The sequence below is a fragment of the Pogona vitticeps genome, chromosome W (genome assembly GCF_051106095.1).
Source record: "Pogona vitticeps strain Pit_001003342236 chromosome W, PviZW2.1, whole genome shotgun sequence".
NCBI lineage: Eukaryota > Metazoa > Chordata > Lepidosauria > Squamata > Agamidae > Pogona > Pogona vitticeps.
In genome coordinates this window covers 4380770-4403731 of record NC_135798.1, presented here as the reverse complement: position 1 = coordinate 4403731, position 22962 = coordinate 4380770, and the positions used below count along the sequence as shown (strand labels likewise).

The 22962-nt window shown below is 49.4% G+C and overlaps 1 long non-coding RNA gene across 1 annotated transcript in view; it reads right to left on the bottom strand.

Moving 5' to 3' along the window:
• LOC144585031 (uncharacterized) overlaps positions 1-20616 on the bottom strand; it is a 31473-nt gene extending 10857 nt beyond the window's left edge. The window contains exons 1-3 of the long non-coding RNA XR_013539531.1: positions 20541-20616; positions 17290-17409; positions 16451-16518 (exon numbers count right to left, since the gene is read on the bottom strand). This is a non-coding gene — a long non-coding RNA (uncharacterized LOC144585031). The remainder of the gene's footprint in view (positions 1-16450; positions 16519-17289; positions 17410-20540) is intronic.
• Between the last annotated feature and the right edge of the window lie 2346 nt (positions 20617-22962).

Genomic DNA, 22962 nt, shown 5'->3' with positions numbered 1-22962 from the left:
GGGGGAGTTCTTTCAACCTCCCTCGGGGTCTGCCAAGCTTCAGTCCCTGTGAGAGTCGGTGCGTTTCGGGTGGCGACTCTTTCTGCAACCAGCTAGCACATTTTGGGGGGAGAAATGAGAGAACGAGGCTATTCTGGTGAAGAGATACCCTTCCAGGTCACCAGAGTTGTTCGTTCTGCATTCTGACAGGATGATTTCTGTAGCTCAAGGGAAGCCGCCGTCATTCATTGCTGAACCCGAGTCGCTGCCTGTTTAGGCTGAATGAAGGAAAGGGAGGTCAACCTCGGGAAAGCAGATTTCTCCAACACCCATCTGCTCTTCGGCTCTTTTGCCAGGACCGCCATGTCGCACGGGAGAAGCTGTTTTCTCCTATTTTTTAAACCAGCACTTCCACACACTTCGGCCCATTTGCCTTTTAAAACCCATACGATTGTTTTTAACATTCTGGGCGGCCTGAGGCCCTCTGACCAGGAGAAAAGGGGGCTACCAATGAGAATTCCTAAATCCTGAAGAAAGAAACAGGTATGTTTGCTTAGCCCGATTGCTTAGGCTGCACAGAATGTTTAAAAACAGGAAAATTGCTGAGCTGGAGAAGTTGAGTTCCTTGCCTTCAAAACATGCTGAAGGGACTGATGGGCAGCCGGAGCCTGATGAACAATTAATTAACACTGAGGTTGTAATCTCTGAAAGTGGGGTGGGGTGGGGGGGAGGGAGAGCTGCCTGCTCAGGCAGAGGTTTCTGCCTCTGAGCCGGGCCATTTTTCCGGGATGTCTGTTGGGAGCCTCAAGGTGGGTGTGGCATCTCTCTTTTGCTCCACCTCTTTCCTCTATTAACCTCTAGCTCAAACTCAATCCCGCCAACATCAGATTCAGCATCCTTGATCCTACGTGACAACTTCCAATCTTCCTGGACTAAGATGGCACAAGAAAAGCTGAGACACCTGGGATTTTCCCCAGAGGCTGTTCTGGTTATGGACATAAACCACACAAAAACTGACCCAAGACAAAGAGCATGGGACACACACACACACACATACAGAGCGATATTAATCAGTGCCCCAACTTCTTAGCAGTAGAGGATAAGTAGGCAGCTGAGCAAGCCACATACCTCTCATGCTTAGAAATCCCACACCACAGGACAGCCTTCTTCCTAGCCAGATGGTGAGTGCTCCCCTCAGCCATGCTTGAAGGCCATTTTAAAAGGACACCCCTTTCAGAACGGGTATGCCGTGTGGCTCGGGGGAGGTTGAGTCAACAGAGCACGTTCTGTCCCAGTGCCCACAGTAGAAGGGCATACGGGAGAAATATATTTCACCCCTAACCGGGAAAATGTTGGGCCCTACAGATACATGGATTGCTGCCTTGTCGTGGTGAAGGGGCTTGAGCAATTCAGAGAAGCTATGGGCTATGCCGTGCAGGGCCACCCAAGAGGGACAGGTCATAGTGGAGAGTTCCGACTAAATGCAATCCACCTGGAGTAGGAACCGGCAATTCCACTCCAGTATCTTTGCCAAGAACGCCCCATGATCAGAAACAAAAGGCTAAAAGATATGACGCTGGAAGATGGGCCCCTCAGGTCGGAAGGCGTCCAACATGCTACTGAGGAAGAGCGGAGAACAAGTACAAGTAGCCCCAGAGCTAATGAAGTGGTTGGGCCAAAGCCGAAAGGACGCTCAGCTGTGGACGTGCCTGGAAGTGAAAGGAAAGTCCGATACTGCAAAGAAAAATATTGCATAGGAACCTGGAATGTAAGATCTATGAACCTTGGGAAGCTGGAGGTGGTCAAACAGGAGATGGCAAGAATAAACATTGACATCCTGGGCGTCAGTGAACTAAAATGGACAGGAATGGGTGAATTCAAATCAGATGATTACCATGTCTACTATTGTGGGCACGAATCCCGTAGAAAGAATGGAGTAGCCCTCATAGTCCACAAAAGAGTGGGTAAAGCTGTAATGGGATACAATCTCAAAAATGATAGAATGATGTCAATACGAATCCAAGGCAGACCTTTCAATATCACAATAATCCAAGTTTATGCACCAACCTCCATTGCTGAGGAGACTGAAATTGAACAATTTTTTGAAGATTTACAACACCTTCTAGAACTGACCCCAAAGAAAGATGTTCTTCTCATTCTAGGGGACTGGAATGCCAAAGTAGGGAGTCAAGAGATAAAAGGAACAACAGGGAAGTTTGGCCTTGGAGTTCAAAATGAAGCAGGGCAAAGGCTAATAGAGTTTTGTCAAGAGAACAAGCTGGTCATCATAAACACTCTCTTCCAACAACACAAGAGGCGACTCTACACGTGGAAATCACCAGATGGGCAATATCGAAATCAGATTGATTATATTCTCTGCAGCCAAAGATGGAGAAGCTCTATACAGTCAGCAAAAACAAGACCTGGAGCTGATTGGGGCTCTGATCATCAGCTTCTCATAGCAAAATTCAAGCTTAAACTGAAGAGAGTAGGAAAAACCACCGGGCTACTCAGGTATAATCTAAATCAAATCCCTTATGAATACACAGTGGAAGTGAAGAACAGATTTAAGGAACTCGATTTGGTGGACAGAGTGCCTGAAAAACTTTGGACAGAGGCTCGTAACATTGTACAGGAGGCAGCAACAAAAACCATCCCAAAGAAAAGGAAATGCAAGAAAGCAAAGTGGCTGTCCAAGGAAGCCTTACAAATAGCAGAGAGGAGAAGGGAAACAAAATGCAGGGGAGATAGGGAAAGTTACAGAAAATTGAATGCAGACTTCCAAAGAATAGTGAGGAGAGACAAGAGAGCCTTCTTAAATGAACAATGCAAAGAAATAGAGGAAAATAACAGAAAAGGAAAAACCAGAGATCTGTTCAGGAAAATTGGAGATATCAGAGGAACCTTTTGTGCAAGGATGGACATGATAAAGGACAAAAATGGAACGACCTCACAGAAGCAGAAGACATCAAGAAGAGGTGGCAAGAATACACAGAGGAATTATATCAGAAAGATTTGGATATCCCGGACAACCCAGAGAATGTAGTTGCTGACCTAGAGCCAGACATCCTGGAGAGTGAAGTCAAGTGGGCCTTAGAAAGCCTGGCTAACAACAAGGCCAGTGGAGGTGATGGCATTCCAGCTGAACTATTTAAAATCTTAAAAGATGATGCTGTTAAGGTGCTACATTCAATATGCCAGCAAGTTTGGAAAACTCAACAGTGGCCATAGGACTGGAAAAGATCAGTCTACATCCCAATACCAAAGAAGGGAAGTGCGAAAGAATGCTCCAACTACCGCACAATTGCACTCATTTCACACGCTAGCAAGGTTATGCTCAAAATCCTCCAAGGTAGGCTTCAGCAATATGTGGACCGAGAACTCCCAGAAGTACAAGCGGGATTCCGAAGGGGCAGAGGAACTCGAGACCAAATTGCTAACATGCGCTGGATTATGGAGAAAGCCAGAGAGTTCCAGAAAAATATCTACTTCTGCTTCATTGATTATGCAAAAGCCTTTGACTGTGTGGACCACAGCAAACTATGGCAAGTCCTTAAAGAAATGGGCGTGCCTGACCACCTTATCCATCTCCTGAGAAACCTATATGTGGGACAGGAAGCAACAGTTAGAACTGGATATGGAACAACTGATTGGTTCAAAATTGGGAAAGGAGTACGACAAGATTGTATATTGTCTCCCTGCTTATTTAACTTATATGCAGAATACATCATGCGAAAGGCTGGACTGGAGGAATCCCAAGCTGGAATCAAGATTGCCGGAAGAAATATCAATAACCTCCGATATGCAGATGATACCACTCTGATGGCAGAAAGTGAGGAGGAACTAAAGAACCTTGTAATGAGGGTGAAAGAGGAGAGTGCAAAAAACGGTCTGAAACTCAACATCAAAAAAACTAAGATCATGGCCACTGGCCCCATCACGTCCTGGCAAATAGAAGGGGAAGATATGGAGGCAGTGACAGATTTTACCTTCTTGGGCTCCATGATCACTGCAGATGGAGACAGCAGCCACGAAATTAAAAGACGCCTTCTTCTTGGGAGGAAAGCAATGACAAACCTTGACAGCATCTTAAAAAGCAGAGACATCACATTGCCAACAAAAGTCCGAATAGTCAAAGCTATGGTTTTACTTGTAGTGATGTATGGAAGTGAGAGCTGGACCATAAAGAAAGCTGACCACCGAAAAATTGATGCCTTTGAATTGTGGTGCTGGAGGAGGCTCTTGAGAGTCCCCTGGACTGCAAGGAGAACAAACCTATCAATTCTAAAGGAAATCAACCCTGAGTGCTCCCTGGAAGGACAGATCCTGCAGCTCGGCTCCAGTACTTTGGCCATCTGATGAGAAGAGAGGACTCCCTGGAAAAGACCTTGATGTTGGGAAAGTGTGAAGGCAAGAGGAGAAGGGGACGACCGAGTATGAGATGGCTGGACAATGTCACCGAAGCAACCAACATGAATCTGACCCAACTCCGGGAGGCAGTGGAAGACAGGAGGGCCTGGCGTGCTCTGGTCCATGGGGTCACAAAGAGTCGGACACGACTAAACGACTAAACGAAACGAAACAGATACAGAAAGGGCCAAGCTGCTGCTTCTGGGATCCAACCCACAAAGCAGTGTGCCAGTTTCTTGGCAGCAGTCTGTAAAACTCATAAAGCCCTTTTAAGTCTTAAGAAGAGATTCTAAGGGTGATGAGCTAATCAACGGTCACATAGTAAGGATTCAGTTTTAATGTAAATGTTCCCAATTTATTGGAGCATGTCCTTTTAAAAATGTGTACCATATCTTTGTATACTTTGTTTAGTTTTACTGGGTCTTTGACCGCAATAAATTTGATTGTACTTAAGTTTCCAGGAACTTAGAAAGGAATTTCTCAAAGTTGATTAAAGAGGAAACAAATATTTGAATTTAAGGATTGTTTAGCAAAAATGAATAACAAGGGGGGAAGGATAGTGTTAGAAAGGAAGCGTAAAAGTGGATGAATGCAGCTAGATCACTGGACTCAAGAATGAGTAAAGAGCAGTTAGTGGTCAATGCTGGGAACTGTCAAAAGTCTGCAAAGATTATTATTCAGAGGGAGAAAAGACAGGTGCACAAAAGGGCTGGGATGTAGAATTTATAAAATGTTATTACGGGTAGAGAATCATGAGGCATTTCTGGAAACAGGACAGGAAGCAGAGATGGCCAGGGAAATAGGTACTGAGTTAATAGAATCTTAGAACTGCAGAGCTAGAAGGGAAGTGAACTCCCAAACTCTGGCTCCAGAGTTAGATACCTAAACCAATGCACAAGAAAGGGTGGAGGAGAAGGAATTTGATAAACCACATCTGTGAGAATAAAAGCAAAAATTTAAACACTGACATTCAGAAGGTATTTGACCCCAGCTAAATTAAATATTACAAATTCTAAATGCTGCATATTACAGTAGTACCTTGGTTTATGAAATCAATGTGCCCTCCAGGACGTCATGTCATGCGAAAAATGTATAAACCGCAATGCGGGTGGCCATAGCGATGGTGGCAGCGCTACAAACCTCCAGGTGCACGGAAACTTCCTTCACAAAGTGAAAGAAACGGGGGAAAAGAAACGTAGACAGAAGCATTATTTTGAACTGATTTCCATTCATAAATCAGAAATTACGTAAACTGAGGCGTACATAAACCAAGTTATTACTGTACCTGAAAGGCAGTGTTCTCAGAACTGCTCTATCTGTTCCACACACAGGGCCAGCTAGGGGTCTCAACGTGTGGACCAGGCTCGTCTATGTGGCACACATTACACACTTCTGAAGCTTATAGGACTAACCTCAGGGAATCAAGGTAGTAGTTTTTGTTCCCAGACAGACTCCCTGATCAGGATCATTGTCTCTTTACAGACACGAGATCATTACATATGTCGCTACCAACAACTCCGGGAAATGTAGCCACGAGGTCCTGGAAGCCAAATTTAGGTGGTTAGGGAGGGAGCTCAGAGCCAGGACCTCAAAGGTAGCGCTCTCGGAAGTGGTACCTGTTCCGCGAGCTCAGGGGTCTGAATGCGTGAATGAGACGGTGGTGTCAAGGAGAGGAGTTCAGATTCATTTGGCACTCATTAATGTTTTGGGACAAGCCGGGCTTGTATAAGAGGGACGGGCTTCACTTGATTGAACATGGAACTGAACTGCTCTCGCGTAACTTTTAAAAGGTGGCAGAGCAGCGTTTAAACTGAATCCCAGGGGAAAGCAGACAGGAGCTGAGAGGCGTTCATTTCGGGACTCCTCATCCTTGTGGAATGAGGATGGGGAGGACAGAATAAAGCAAAGTGATGACAGTGTAGGAATTAGGCCTGGGAGCATGATGGGATGGGATTGTTGGTCCACTGGAAGGAGAAGCAAACAAGCCACCCTTCTTGGGGGACCCCGTACGCAGGTGCTTTTATGCAAATCTCCAAAGCGTCTGAGCAAAGATGAGAGAACTGGTGCATGCTATTTATATAACTTTTTTATTTACTTAACTTCTATTTGGAGGGTAGATATAAGATTGATAGAATGGCCATAACAGAAACCTGGTGGGATTCGGAGAACCAGTGGGATACCACAATCCAAGACGATAAACTCTAGAGGAGGGACAGGGAGGGGCGTGTGGGAGGTGGGGTTGCCATCTAGGTCAAAGAAGGGGTAGAATCCAACAGGAATGGAGATGGACGGCGGATCTGACTCCATCATAGAATCACTGTGGGTTAAACTGCCAGCCCCAAGGAACAATGTGATAGTGGGTTGGAGGGCTTGCCATCATCCTCCAGATCAAAAACTTGAGGGGAAAATGTTGGGAAAAACTTGAGCAGGAAAATTTGATAAGTGGATAGAAATCAGGGAGGTGTCCCAAAGGCACAAGATCGTAAACATTGGGAACTTCAATTATCCTCACATCGACTGGGCCAAGGTATGCTCGGGTCAAGAAAGAGAGACCGGGTTTCTTGACATGCTAAATGACTACATCTTGGAGCAGATCGCTGTAGAACCTTTTCCCCCAAGATGGCGCCAGAGGTGGGCAGCTAGCGCTTCTCTCCGCCGCAACGGCTTGCCTCTTGGATTTTCCTCACTATTTTGTTTTTTCTTTCCTTTTTCTCCCCTTTCCTTCTTCCCCCCCCCCTTCTTTTCTTGGTCCTCCTCCTCCTCGCCTCCCTGATGACTGACTGAGCACGGGGTTGTGGGGCTGGAGCCAGAGCTCTAACGCGGGGCCGGAGCTGGGGCTCGATTGGAGCCTTCCGGCTTGTCAGCAGAGCTCGGAGGCTCGGAAGCCCTCGCCAGCCCGCAGGAGGTGGCGTTTGAGCGCTGCGGGGGAATGGGCTCTCCGACCCAGGCTGACATCGGCGGCTGCCTTGGAGGGGAGAAGACCTGGAGCCTCATGACTCGGCGCCCGCCTCTTCCTGACGAGCTCTGTCTTGACTGCATGGCTGAGGCTGGAGCCAGGACTGCTGGGTTTCCTGTAGCTAAAGGAGGTGGCTGTGTTGCCCAGGAGCTCCGTGTGCCTCGTGTTGCTGTGGTGGAGAGGTGGACCATCCCAGGCACCGGTGGTGAGACGGCGGGGGGAAGACCCTGGGCGGCTGTGGGGAGGAGAGAGCCGACTTGCCAGGCGGCCGCCATGTTGGTCTTCCTGACAGCAGCCTCCTTTCCTGGATCGGACTGTTCACTCTGCCCTTCCCGGTCTGGTCACAAAGAACCCTTACCTCCCTTTCGAGGAAGGGAAAAGGGAAAGCCAGGGACTGAGAACTTGTTTGCCTGGACTTTATTGCTTTTGACGCTGCCCACGCTCATCACTGTAATGCAACTCGTAACATCCTCACTCCGACATTTCCCTTGCCATTAACATCTATATTAACAACCTCTGAAATAATAAAAACACTAAGACCGGTAAAACCTAAAAGGACAAGGCTGCGAGGCGGAGGAGGACAGACTTGGACTAGATGAGGCGGTAACTTCTTGGGTACTTTTTAAAAAACTTAATACTATTTTTTGTATTCGGAGACAATGGTAAAATGGGCACGGGATTTCGGTTATAACATTGACATTGATCACTGGACGATGATGTGGAAAGACTGTTATAAAATGATTAAGCCAGTAAATCTAAGAGAAAATACCCTCAAAATGTTTTACAGATGGCATTATACTCCTATAAAATTGGCAAAAATGTCAGAAGGTAGCAGCAATATCTGTTGGAAATGTAAAAAAAAGGTGGGGACTTATTATCATATGGGGTGGTCATGTGAAAAAGCTAGGGGCTATTGGTTACAGTTGTGGGAAATGATAAAAGAAATTATTCAAAAGAAATTAAACCTTAAACCTGAAATAGCATTATTAAACATTGTGCCAGAAACTACTGACAAGAAAATTAAATATTGTTTGATGCATATATTGATAGCAGCTAGGTTACTCTGGGCCCAAAAATGGAAAAGTGAAGATGTACCTACAATGGAGGAGCTCCTGAAGAAGATGCTGGACATTATAGAACTGGACACACTATCAGAAGCGCTACCAGATCAACCAAGAGACCATGAAAAACAAAGTTGGAACTTAATACATGCTTGGGCCCAAGGTCGAACTTGAAGATAGGGCAAAATGATTGATGGGCTTTGTTTTCTTATTTAGTTTTTTCTTCTTCAATGCTCTCTGGAGTTTTGGGAAAGTGGGAAAGTAATGAGGTCTGGATCCCTGTCCTCAAAGGGGGGGAGGGTTTGGGGTGTTTGTAATGTATGTTAGATATGTGTTTGTAGTTTAAAAAATAATTAAAAATGCAATTTAAAAAATACTATTTTTTCTATTCGGGATTTTTAATTATCACACTGTATAATTTTGAACCATATTGTATTTGTCTTTGCACTTTGTTAAATTGTGGTATTATTTAGGATTCTGCTTTTCTATTTTATTTATTTTTTTCTTTTTCTTTTTATCTGGCATGGAGTGGGAGGCTTGCTTGCCCAGTGAGGGTCCTTTTAACATCCCTGTGGTCATGGGCAGAGGGAGATATGGTGTTGGCACAGTCCCTACTTGTGTCAGAAGAACAATGAACAGATGCTTGAAGGCTGTTCATTGTTCTGAGACTGTGACCAACCCCCAGTATCGAGGTAGCCAGTCCAGCCAACCTTCCACTCTAAATCTGGTACTGTTGAATGCCAGGTCTGTATCCAACAAAACCCAGGTGATCCACGACTTTATCCTGGAGGAGGATGCAGACCTGGCATACATAACCGAGACGTGGATTGGCGGGGAGGGGGTCCTCCCCTGGCTCTCATCTCTCTACCCGGTTATGCCGTCCAGCACCAGGGTAGACTGGAGGGGCGGAGGGGAGTAGCCATTGTTTATAAATCCAGCTTACAGGTTACTAGGTGCTCCTCGGTGGTAAAGCCGGGTCTAGAGGCACTCCACGTGTCAGCTGGGGCCAGGGATGGTATTGGGATTTTGCTGGGCTACCGCGCTCTCTGCAACCCAGCCACTTCCCTTCCTGCATGCAGGGGCAGAGGCCTCTGGGCCAGCTCTTGAGTTCTTGGAAACCATGGCTTCCTTGAACATGTTCCAACATGTCAAGGGCCCCACCCACGTGGGTGGCCATACGCTGGACCTGTTTTTTTCCACCAATTGGAGCGAGTGTGGTCTGATGGTGACTGACCTCGTGTTGGTCCCCTTGCCATGGTCAGATCACCATCTGGTAAAATGTAACTTCACAGTGGCTCTCCCCCATTGCAGGAAGCAGGGACCTATTGTCATGGTCCGTCCTCGAAGGCTCCTGGATCCGGTTGGATTCCAGGATGTCATGAGAGGTGTTATGCCTGACCTGGCAAGCGCTCCTGTCAGGGCCATAGACACGATCGCACCCAAATGCCCTCTCCGGCGCAGAACCCACCCGGCGCCCTGGTTCAACCAGGAGCTTCGAGTGATTAAGCGAATAAGGAGAAGGCTAGAGCGTAGATGGAGGAAGAACCCGATGGACCATAACTGGATAGCTGTTAAGGTCGCAACTAACCTTTACCTGAATAAGGTAGAGGCTGCATGTCGATCATTATTCGCTAAGCGGATAAGCGAAGTGTCCAACCAGCAGGCAGAGTTATTCCGTATAGTGCGCGACCTATCCGGAACGGGTCCAGGTTATAGGCCTCCCCCTAGTTTCTCACCTGACCAGTTTGCAGGCTTTTTAAAATCTAAAGTGGAGGCCATCCGCCGGGAGCTCTCTCCTTTTTTAAATACAATGAGTTGAGCAGAGATGTCCAGCGCTCCGTCTTGCCCGGTAACTTTCAACACCTTGCAGCCTGTCACGCCTGATTCTGTAGCCAAGGTGCTTGACCTCTGTCGAGCCACCACCTCCTCCTTGGACCCTTGCCTGGCCTAGCTAATCAAAGCAACCAGGCCGATAACAACAGAATGGGCCACTGCAATAATAAATGGGTCTTTCCTTGAGGGCAGGTTTCCATCTGCCCTCAAGGAGACACTCATTAGGCCCATAAGAAAGAAACTGAACTTAGCAGTGGACGAAATTGGCAATTACAGGCCCATCGCCAATGTTTCTTTCATGAGCAAAGTGGTCGAGAGGGTGGTGGCAGACCAACTTCAGGCTCTCTTGGAGGAAACAGATACCCCGGACCCATTTCAGTCAGGCTTCAGGCCACGCCACGGTACAGAAACTGCATTGGTTGCCCTGTACGATGACCTGTTGAGGGAGGCCAACAGTGGCAAAATGTCTCTGCTGGTCCTCCTCGACATCTCGGTGGCCTTTGATATCGTCGACCACGATATCCTCCTGGGGAGGCTCTCCAAGTTGGGAATTGGTGGCTCGGCACTTGCCTGGCTCCGTTCCTTCTTGGAGGACCAGCCCCAGAGAGCACAGCTTGGGGAGAGTGTTTCAGCCCCGTGGAGTTCCAATTGCGGGGTTCCACAGGGGTTGATTATTTCCCCAATGCTGTTTAACATCTACATGAGGCCGCTGGGTGGGGTCATCAGGGGGTGTGGAGCATTGTGTCATCAGTATGCGGATGACACCCAGCTCTACATCTCCTTTTCACCAACTGCAGGTGATGCTGTCCTGTCCCTTCAGTGCTGCCTGGGGACCGTACTGCAATGGATACAGGAAAATGGGCTGAGGCTGAACCCGGACAAGATGGAAGTTCTGAGGGTGGGGGCCCCCACAGCTGGTGGCCTGGGCGACTCTCTCTCTCTCTCGTTTGGGGGGGTGGCCCTGTCTGCAAAGAGCGGGGTCCGCAGCTTGGGTGTGCATTTGGACCCGGCGCTTACCATGGAAACACAGGTGGCATCGGTAGTCCATACTGCCTTTTCCCACCTTTGGTGGATAGCCCGGCTGCGGCCCTACCTTGACACGGGGGCGCTCATTACCTTGGTGCATGTGCTCGTAATGTCAAAATTAGACCACTGTAATGCACTCTACGTGGGGCTGCCTTTGAGGTTGATGCGAAAACTTCAAGTGGTGCAGAATGCAGCAGCCAGACTCCTTACTGGAGTGAGAAAACACCAGCACATTTCTCCTATTCTGGCCATGCTGCACTGGCTGCCCATCCGTTTCCACGTTGACTTCAAAGTCCTAACCCTTACCTAAAGCCCTAAATGGTTTGGGACCTCAATACTTGGCGGAACGCGTGCTCCCACCAAGATCTACCCGGATCACCCACGCGAGCCAGGAGGTGAGGTCGAGGAGCCTGATACCGAGGGAGGCATGGAAGGAAAAGACACAAAACCGGGCCTTCTCGGCTGTGGCTCCTCGCCTCTGGAACAACCTTCCTCCGGAGATTTGTGAGGCCCCTATGCTGGGTATATTTAAAACCCAACTAAAAACATGGATGTACATCCAGGCCTTCCCTCCTGCCAGCACTTAATTCTTTCTCCTTTTGCTATCTATCATTTATTATATTTTGCACCGTTTTTATTATGGATATGTCAATGGCTTTGTATTATTTAATGAATATATGTTTGTTGGTAGCCTCCCAGAGTGGTAGAATATACCAGATGGGCGGGATATAAATCAAACAAACAAACAAACAAACAAATTTCTCATGGATCCCAATGGAGGACAGGTGACCCAGGACCTGGTTAGGGACAGGAATGTTACTGAGTTGCTAGGGAATAGTGACCATGCTGTCTCCACCACGGTGAAGGAGATAGGGAAATTTTGTTGGGCACAAATCTAACAACCAGGGAACTCCGTGCACGGAACAAGGTAAGAAGAGTGGACTGTTAAGTAATGCCTTGGTGGCTGGGATCGGGACTGATTGACAGAGTGTGTTAGATGTGTCTTGGACACAAAGTGAGTGTGGAGTCTTGATCCACGATTCCATTGTATCCGCGAGGAGCGTCCAGCCAGCAAAAAGAGGAAATGGGCCAAAAGAGAAAAGGGGAAACGCCATCCCCCCCACGTAGGATGTGAAGGGAAGAGAGAAGGAAGGAGACCAGAAATAAGAAGGACCAGGAGCAGAGAGTTAGAGAGAAGTGGAGGCCGGTACGGTGGAGGTGAAGAGAGTAAGGTATTGCTAGAAGGGTGGGAAGGTTTCTGGATGGAGAAAGCATGGATTTATATCTGGGAGAGGATGATTATATAAAGAGAAGAGGTAGAAAGGTGAAGGAATGATCACTCAGCCAGAAAACTTTTCTACTGTGGCAAATGGGAGAGTACAGGATGGAAGGGAAGCGTGGATGCAAATAGCAAAGGAAAAAAGAAAATGTAGAACGGAAGAACCATCACCCACACGGGGCTATGGAATCGCCTCCCCAGAGGAGACGACTGGAGGGGGAGATTGGTGGACTGAGGAGGCCCTGCCCCTCTTGCATCTCCTGGTGTCCACCTCAAGGGAAGCCCCACCTAAAGAGAATTACTGTATTCTTAGAGACATAGAGTTGGAAGAGAACACGGAGGCCATCCAGTCTGACCCCCTGCCATGCAGGAACATCCATCAAATTACTCCCGACAGATGACCATCCAGCCTCTGCTTAAAAACCTCCAAAGAAGGAGACTCCACCACCCTTCGAGGCAGCCTCTTCCACGGCCGGACAGCTCTGATTGTCAGGGAGTTCTTCCTAATATTCAGATGGAATATTTTTTCCTGTAGTTTGAAACCATTGCTCCGCGTCCTAGTCTCTGGAGCCCTGGAAAATAAACCTGTCTCCTCTTCAACATGACACCCTTTCAAATATTTAAACACAGCTATCATTTCCTCTCTCAACCTTCTTTTTGTAAGGCTAAGCATTCCCGGCTTCCTAAACTGCTCGTCGTACGACATGGCTTCCAGACCTTTATCCATTTTGGTCGCCCTCCTCTGGACACGTTCCAGGTTGTCAACATCCTTTTGGAATTGAGGTGCCCAGAACTGGACACAAGACTCCAGGTGAGGTCTGACCAAAGCAGAATAGAGTGGTACTATCACTTCCCTTGATCTAGTCAATATACACCTATGTATGCAATGAAGAATCGCATCGGCTTTCTTGGCAGCCGCATCACAATGCTGACTCATGTTCGGCTTGCGCTTTACCAAGACTCCTGGATCCTTTTCACGGGTCCTGTTTTTCTAGCCAGGTGTCTTCCATCCTAGATCCTAGATCTGTGCAGATCATTTTTTCTGCCTTGCTGTAGGACCTTACATTTCTCCCTGTCGAAATTCATTTTGTTAGTTTTGGTCCATAACTCTAATCTGTCAAGGTCATTCTGAATTTTAATCCTGTCCTCTGGGGAATTAGCAACCCCTGCCAATTTGGTATCATCTGCAAATTTAATCGGCATACTCTCTATTCCTTCATCCAAGGAATTGCTAAATATGTTGAATAACATGGGACCCAGAACAGAAACCTGTGGCACCCCACAAGTCACCTCTTTCAAGGACGAAGGGGAGCCGTTTGTGGTCACCCTTTGGGTTTGGTCAGTCCACCAATTACAAATCCACCTAACAGTAGCACTGTCCGTCCCACACTGTACCAGCTTCTTTGCAAGAATATTGTGAGGAACCTTGTCGAAGGCCTTACTGAAATCAAGATATGCTAGGACGTCACTTCCGCTCGGGAGGGATGAGCAGCTAAGAAATAAACCTCCATGTCGCCGGTATATAAAACTACTTTTTAAATGCATTTCTTCCTTTTGAAGATGGAGTTTTTCTTCATAAACCTTTGGAGCGAAAAATAAGGAGTGTGTACATGTCGCTAAATTCTTTTAAGACTGTGTTGGTTTAGAGTTGAACACTACTTTTGTTTTTGAGTCTGGTAAGCTTTTAGGGCTATGCTTTTTATGAGACAATTTCCTACAATAACACTCATTTTGAAACAATTTTTCTATGCAAAAGAATTTTGTCCTTTTACTTCACCAATAAAATTAGTGACTGGAATAGAAAATTTCCCAGTAAACTTGAAGGGATTTGTTGATTTGTTTAAGGATAAAAAATTGCCAGATTGAAGGGCTGGATGATTAAAATGAGCTCAAAGGATCAGATTATAGCTAAACTTGAAACTAATAAACTGTCATGGTACAATTATATCCAATTAGGCAGATGGACTAAAGAATGGTTGAGGATTATTGGCAAATGTAGAGAATGTACTAAGTATGAACAATTTCTATCATCACATGAAGACATGGAGAAGGATGGTTTGAGGAAGGCAGTACTAAGTAAAATTGATAACCTAATTTTGGATCAGGAGGAGAAAGAGAATGAAATAGAAGGATTGATATCAATTTGGGAACATAATTTAAAGACAGAAATCAGAATAGAAGATTGGAAAAAAAATCTGGAAGACGAGAGTTTTAAGATTAATGTCCGTAAAAATAAAGGAGATTTTTTAAAAAATTAGTTTAAGGTGGTACATTACTCCAGTGAAATTGAACAGAAAAAATTCAGAATATTCTAAGGCCTCTTGGAAATGTGATGAAGAAATTGGCACATATTATCATATGTGGTTGGGAGTGTAAATAGATTGAGAAATTTTGAAAATTGATTTTTAAGGAAATATATGATATATTTGGAAAAGAGATTGACCTTAACTCAAAAATTGTTTAGTTGTTAATTTTTGATAAATTAGAGCTTGATTATTACTCAAAGGAATTGATTTATAATTTTATGACAAGTGCTAAATTATTAATAGCTAGACACGGGAAAGACAAACATGATCTCAAAGTAGAAGATTGGTATAATGAAGTAGGGACATTTCGTTAAATGACAAATTGACTACTGAAATTAAGGTGAAAAGAGGGGAAATAAGTTTGAATATTTTTAATGCTATTTGGGGTAGATTTCTTGAATGTGAATTAGTGAAAGGAAAGTAATAAAAGAATTACTCCAAAAGGTCCCGTGGGCATGGGGGTGCACTGGGTTTTAGATTGTTGGTAAGTATTTTGTATTTTTGCATTTGATTTGGAAAATAAATATTTTTTTAAAAAAAAAATGAACTCAAGATATCCTACATCCACAGCATTCCCTTCATCCACCAGCCCTGTAACTCTATTAAAAAAGGAGATTGAATTAGTCTGGCATGACTTGTTTTTTGAAAAACCCGTGTTGACTTCTAGTAATGACAGCATTGCTTTCTAAGTAAATGCAAACTGTCTGCTTAATGATCAATTCTAGACTCTTTCCAGGAATTGATGTCAGACTGACAGGGCAATAGTCCTTTGGGTCTTTTTTTTTCTTGCACTTTTTTTTTACACTTAGCTGAGTTGAAAGCTCTTTAGTCAACCTTTCTGGCTTCTTTAGAGACTCTCTGTGTGTGGACCCATCCGGGGAGCCACAGGGCGTCCAGGCAGGGACCCAGCTGGGCAATTCGTCTGAGAGGGAAGTGAGCAGATCGGACCGCCGGCACCACCTGGTTCAACATTGACAGCGTTGGGTCCAGAAGGACGCCTAGCGAGTGTTGGGAACCCTGCAAATCACAGACCTCAGGGGCACCCAGTCGGAAGACCCCCCCCATCCTGAATGGGGGCTGAACCCCCATTCAGCCTCCGTCTACCGTCCCTTTTATCCTCCCATCGAAGGAGAAGGTCGGGACAGAACTGAGGTTCCCTGTTGATCGACTATCCTAAGGGTTTTAAGCAAAAGTTGACAGTGCAAAGCAAACCCCCCCCCCCCAGTCTGGCTTGTCTGTTCAGGGGGAAGGAGGAGGGAGCCTTGAAGGGGAACCCCCCCCCCACACACACACACCCCAAATCAGGATGACCAAGTTTTGCCTCTTGTCAAGAGGACCTGCCCTTGGTGAGCATGGGGTTGGGGTGAGCAGGACTGAGATTTTATTTTAAAAATACACCTAAATAAGATAAAAAGAAAACCGCACCCCCAAAATCACCGCTGGGCACATGTTCAAAGAAGAACTGTGGTGTCATGGATGGAGTACCAGACGGGAAACCAGGAGACCTGGATTCAAATCCCTGCTGGGTCAGGGAAACTGAGACACTAGAGAGTGTGCGTGGGGCAGGGCTACTTCAGCCTCCTCTTGAAATCTCACTGACCTTGCAAACGATGGAGGGATCTGGAATGTGGTTCTTTGTTTTTGGTTTTTGTTCAGTCTCGCCCCTTCCTAGGAGAAAAGAAAAACAGAAAAGATCATCCGGGAGGCTTTACGGATAAAGCAAATCAAAAACATTTCATTCCGGGATGTGCCTTCCTCATGTTTCTATTGATAGATAGATAGATAGATAGATAGATAGATAGATAGATAGATAGATAGATAGATAGATAGATAGATAGATAGATAGATAGATAGATAGATAGATAGATAGATAGATAGATAGATAGATAGATAGATAGGTAGGTAGGTAGGTAGGTAGGTAGGTAGGTAGGTAGGTAGGTAGGTAGGTAGGGAGGGAGGGAGGTAGGTAGGTAGGTAGGTAGGTAGGTAGGTAGGTAGGTAGGTAGGTAGGTAGGTAGGTAGGAAGGAAGGAAGGAAGGAAGGAAGGAAGGAAGGAAGGAAGGAAGGAAGGAAGGAAGGAAGGAAGGAAGGAAGGAAGGAAGGAAGGAAGGAAGATCTCATGCCGGGCTCCGAGATAAAACCTCCACCAACCCAGGGAGGAAGGGGGGCAACATCAGGGAACCAGAGAGCAACAGGAACCATGCTTCCTGCGGACACCTGCGATGAAAGCACCAGCATACAAGATGGTATTTCTCCCACTATTTATTTGAAATATTTTACCCCACCTTTCTCCTTAGAAAAAGGTCACAATGCAGCTAATGTAAATCTTTAAAACACAAGATTTGAACGTTCCTGAAAACAGCAAGTCTACAAACCTTAAAGAGAATCAAACCAAAGCTACACTAAAAATGGTAAACAAAATCAGCATCTAGAAATCACCAGAGCCCGTGTGATGTGGTGGACCTCTGTTCTCAGGGGACCAGTTGTTACTTCTTGTCACCTCACGGGGTTGAGAACGGCGGCCACTGAGGGTGGGGGTGGTCTTGGTGTCAGTTGCCCCTGCAGTAAACGAAAGCGTTTTGTGGTCACTTGGCCTGGAACGGACCCTTCAGAGCCATTCACTCCACAAAAGACCCGCCAGGAGAAAGAGACGCCCCAGAAGGAGAGGCTGGGCTGCCTTTTCTGGTCCTTCCTTCCTCCTGCCCTCCGTGTGGAAGGACCAGAGCCTCTTGCGGCCTCTTTCCAAAGCCCCTTTTCTGCTCCACCCCACGGAGAGCCAGGAACTGGAGGCAGGAGGGCGAATCCCCTGGGAGGAGGAGTGAGGGGGCAGGTCTTTTGCAGAGCCGACGGCCCTCGATAGCGCCTTCAGGAACCAAATTCCTGAAGCGTTTTTTGGGGGGGGGGGAGAACAACTTCGAAGAAAAGACCATTCCTGGGGAGATGGATCTCCCTTTCAGCCTCCGCTCCAGAAAGATCCCTCTCTCTCTCTCTCTCTCTCTCTCTGTGTGTGTGTGTGTGTGTGCGCGCGCGCGCAAAAGAGCAAGAGGTCCGACAGACGTTTTTTCTCCCCTTCCTCCCTTTCACTCAGCCAACCCCCTTTTCCCTCATGTTGCCAGGGATGGGGCCTCCTCCCTCCTGCCCCCCCCAGCACCGCCCCCCATTTTCCTCCCCAGCCCCACCTAGGACTTTAAGGGAGGGAGGGAGGGGGGCATCCCACGTCATGAGAGGGAGGCACGCGGGGGGGGGGGGCGAAGAGATGGGAGGCAAGTTACTTTCTCCCACGTTCCTCTCTCCCCACCCACCGGGGCGGTTGCTGGCAGGATTCAGGGGGGAAGGGGAGGGTCTCCTCGCAGGGAAGGAAACTCCACCCACCCAGTGGATGATGAAGCCCTCCTCTGGCTAGATAGGCGGGATATTAAATAAATAAATAAATAAATAAATAAATACTAGGGCCTTGCAGCGGTGGGTGGGGGTCTCCCTACCCATGGGGGGGGTCCCAGATCTGGACCCCAGAGATCCCCTCTTCCTCCCCCTTTGAATCCCCCTCCCCCTCGAGGAGACCCAGAAGGAAAACGGCCTTGCAACCACAGGAGGAAACCTCGGCCATGCCCGGAGATGCCGCCCCCCTCTCCCCTCCCAGAGAGTGGCCACCTCTCATTCCTTCCCCCCCCCCGTGCAGATCCCACCCCCCACCCGACCAGCCCCTCCGTCGCCCCCCCTCCGTCCGGGTCTCGATCCGGGAGGCGCCAAGCCCCACCACACAGGCACAGGGACGGAGGGAGGGAGGAAAGCCCCGACCCAGAGAAGCCTCCTCCTCCCATCCGGTGGGGCAGAGAAAGGAGCAGCAGAGGAAGGGAAAGAGCAGGGAGGGAGGGAGGGGCCTTTTGCAAACGGGGGGGGGGGGCTCTGAATGGCACCTCCAAGAGAAAGGCCCCCACCCGGAGAAGCCTTTTCCTTGCACCCGGGAGGGCTGGCCAGAGGATCCTCTCCTGGGGGGGGGGGGAGAGATCTGCTTCCTGCCTCTGCCGCAGGAAGAGGGCCTCTTTCTCTTCCTGCCCTGCTTTCCTCTTGGGGGGGAAGGCTTTTCCTGCAATGCCACCAGGAAGCCCCCCCCAACACACACACACACACACACACACACACACACACACACACACAGAGACACACACACCCTTTCCTGCAGCCTGGGATCTCATCGGGAGGGGGATCTGGTCAGTGAACCAAGTGCTTCCGAAGCCCGTGTGCATGCACGAACAGTGGCACAGCGCTCGCACGGGGTGCAGGCGCGCTCGTGTGCATGCGCAAACTGCAGGCCACCGTTCGCACGGGCATGCTGGAGCATGAGCACAGGCGCAAACTGGCGGCGCAGGGGTGAGTGGGGGGGCAGGAGGTGTGTCTCGGCGGCCTTTGGCTTATGGAACAACTCAGAAGTTACGAGTTGACACAATGGCAAACATCACTGCGGGGGGAAAAAAGGAGTAATCCACATTAGCCAGACAGATAGGGAAAGGCTGCCCAATTAGCGCTAATTACAAAGTCAACCCGTAAAAGATCTACTCACTCATGCAAATGTTGCCATCAGAACAATCCCAAGCAACACGCAAAAGGAAACTAGTCTAGCACAGCGAGCGCAGTACAACAACCGCAACCACTGTAAGAGACTGAGTGTGCCTGCGATTGACAACCACCGCCGCCAAAGGGCAGCGAAAGCTCCCCGACTCCCTCCAGAGGAGAGCAGAAAGCAAGGCGACTCACTCACTGCCCACCCTCGCCCTTTGAGAAGAGGGAGCCGACTTCGTCTCTGCAAGCACGCTGGGGGAAATCCAGAGGAATAAAACAAGGCAAAAGGAGACAAAACGAAAACAGACAAAACCATGGGGCACCGTAGAGACTGTTCTGAGGAGCCCCCTTCAAACACCCGAGACTTGGGGGGGAATCCAGAGGACACTCAGGATAGCAGGCCAGGCATGGGGGGGGAAGGAGGGGAGCCCCATCGCCCCCAGCTGACCCCCCTCTTCACCCCCAAAGCCCCATTTCTGGGACCCCCCCCCTCGTGTCCTCCCTTTGCAGACCCCCCCTCTCCTCCCCACTGCATCCCGCTTCCGATCTGGGGGGGGGGTGAAGTTTGGGGGAGGGGGTTCCTGGAGGAAGGAGACATTGGAGGGAAGAGAAACAGCAAGGGGGACCGATCCCCACCTTTCCCCATATCCGCCACCCCCTCCCAAAAGAGGCTGCCTGCAGGATCTGGGGAAAGACGGGGGTCGAGGAGAACCCCCCCCCCGACCCGCACAGAGAGAAGGGGCCCCCCTCCCAATGTAGCCCCGCCTCCATACGAGGAGGAAGAGGAGGAGGAGGAGGAGGAGGGCAGGGAGAGAAACAAAGGGACCCCCCCTCCCCTCCCCCTCCCCTCCCCCTCAAGGCCTTTCGTGCTTCGCAGACCGAGCGGATTGTGGGGGGTCTCCGGGGTTGGCAGGGGGGGGGAGAAGAGGCTACTTCTGAACCCCCCCCCCCCAAAAAAAACAGCGGTCCTGCATTTCCCCCCCCCCCGACCGAAGATGGCTCCCCTCCTTCCCGGTCCTCTGGCGGGAAACTCGCGAGGAATCCCCTCCCCTCCCCCCTTGCAAAGCGGCCTCTTCTTTCCCCCCCCCCGGATCCTAGAGGGTGGGGGGGCAGAGAGCGGGGCTCCCCACCTCCGGTTCCCCTTCGACGCCGCTCCTCTTCTTCTTCTTCCTCTTCCTGTTTTTCCCCTGAATGGAAAGGGGGGGGGCGATGGGGGGAGGGGAGGGGGAGGACGAAGTGGGTGGGGGGAGGGGGGCGGAGCAGAAGGGGCGGAGCCTGAAACGGGGGGGCAGAAAAGATATTTTTCTGTCTCTCTTGAGAGAGGAATTTTTTAAAAAAATCAACGGCCGCTAAAACTCGCCCAACCGCCTTCCTGAGGGGAAGACCTTATGGCCGCCTTCTCCACTGCGCACGCGCCACAGACCCCCTCCCTCACAGGCTAAACCACGCCCCCCCGTGGGGAAGAAGAGCGCATGCGCAGGAGTAAGAGCCGAGCCGCCAGTGAGAGGATCTCGCGCGTGCGCAGACCGAGCCCTGGGTGGGGCTTGGAGGGCAGCCTGTCAGCCACTCGACGGGGAAGAAAGGGGGTGAGGGGGAAACGGGTTTTTTTGCCCAGCCAGCCCTCCAGGCTTCTGCCTTCCAGAGGGAGGGGCTTCTGCTCGGAGACAGGTGACGCGAAAGGAGCAGGAGGAGGAGCGAGCTCTCATTGGGCCTCCATTGTACTCTGGGCGGAGCCAGACTCTCTCCCCTGACCGTCGCTGGGTTGCCGGGCAACCCCCTTCATGGACGGCATAATAACGCAGGGGGACGCGGAATTGCTTGAGCCCAGCAACGGGTGACACGCAGGAGGACCGCGTTCTCATTGGGTCCCCATTGTTCTTCCCTGGGCGGAGCCAGAGGCTGCAGACGGACTCGGAGTGGGGCGGGGGAGGGGCTGTGGCGCCTGCGCAGTGGAGAAGGCGGCCAGAACGTCTCGCCTCAGGAAGGCGGTTGGGCGAGTTTTAGTAACCGCTCATTTTTGAAAAATTCCTCCCTCAGGGGAGAGAGAGAGAAAGAGAAAGAAAGAGGGGGGGGGTGCGCTGTTGTTCTCCGTGGGGTTCAGGGGTTCACTCGTGCCCGCCTCTTACCTGTGTGTCCTCCTGTCCACACCCCGCCCTTCTAAAGGCTTCCGTGACAGGCAGAAGTTCAACAGGGCGGGGCTTTTCCTCCGGTCCCAACCGTCTCCTCTTTCCCCACACGTTTGAATGGGGCAAGAGAACAAATCCCTCTCCCCCAGGGACGAGGCTGAGCGGGAGAGTTGTGGTACGAAGGAGACGTGGGCCAGCCCTGGGCTTTGGGGGGGGGCATTGACATCTAGGAGTTTGGGGGGGAAAGCCCCCCCCCAGAAAGGAGGCCAGGAGTGGAGAGGGAACTCACTGCGGAGAAGGACCACTGACTCCACTCAAACTGGACCGGGTTTCTGGGCGGTTTCTTTCCCAATCATTCAAGCTCAACTCAGAACTCACCCAACCTCTCCCCTTTTTCTGAGGAAAAAACAACAACCTTGTTTTTAATAGGGCCCCAAACTTGTTTCCAAGGACTCAGACTTTGGATTCAAGGACTTTGACTCAAACATGGGACTTGGACGACTCCTTCTAGAAGACCAATCCACCCATAAAAAGGGGGTCCCTTTCCCCCCATCTCTGCAAAGAGACCAGGAATTATGGCAAGGGGTCATCAGTGGGGCAGAAGACAAGGTGGTGGAGTTCGGGGCAAAGAAAGGAACAGGAGGGGAGAAAAAACAGGTGACCTTTAGCCACTCAATTCTTTTTTTTTCCAGTTCTTTGGGAAAGAGAAGAAAGAGGAGCAGAAAGGCATGGCAAGCATTTGCAAATTAACAGATTCTGGTGCTTTCTAGGAAAATATTCTGCTCCATTCAAAATGGTGCCACTCATGCCAAGCTCAGGCCATGAGAGTAAAGGACACGGGCACTTCTTGGTGAGTGATGCCCAGCGTTGTATAATCCTCCATTTCAGCCATATGGTCCTCCTCGACATCTCAGCGGCCTTCGATACCGTTGACCACGGTATCCTCCTGGGGAGGCTCACTGAGTTGGGTATCGGTGGCTTGGCTCTGGCCTGCTTCCGTTCCTTCTTGGAGGACCGCCCCCAGAGAGTGCAGCTTGGGGAGAGTATTTTGGCCCCGTGGAATCTCAATTGTGGGGTTCCACAGGGGTCGATCATCTCCCCAATGCTGTTTAACATCTATATGAGGCCGCTGGGTGGGGTCATCAGGGGTTGGGAGTATCATGTCATCAATATGCTGATGACACCCAGCTCTATATTTCCTTTTCACCAACTGCAGGTGATGCCGTCCTGTCCCTCCAGCGCTGCCTGGGGGCCGTACAGCAATGGATGCAGAACGGGCTGAGGCTGAACCCGAACAAGACGGAAGTTTTGAGGGTGGGTGGCCCTGTGGATGGTGGCTTGGGAAACTCCCTCATGTTTGGGGGGGTGGCCCTGGCCATGAAGAGTGGGATCCGCAGCCTGGGGGTACACCTGGACCCGATGCTCA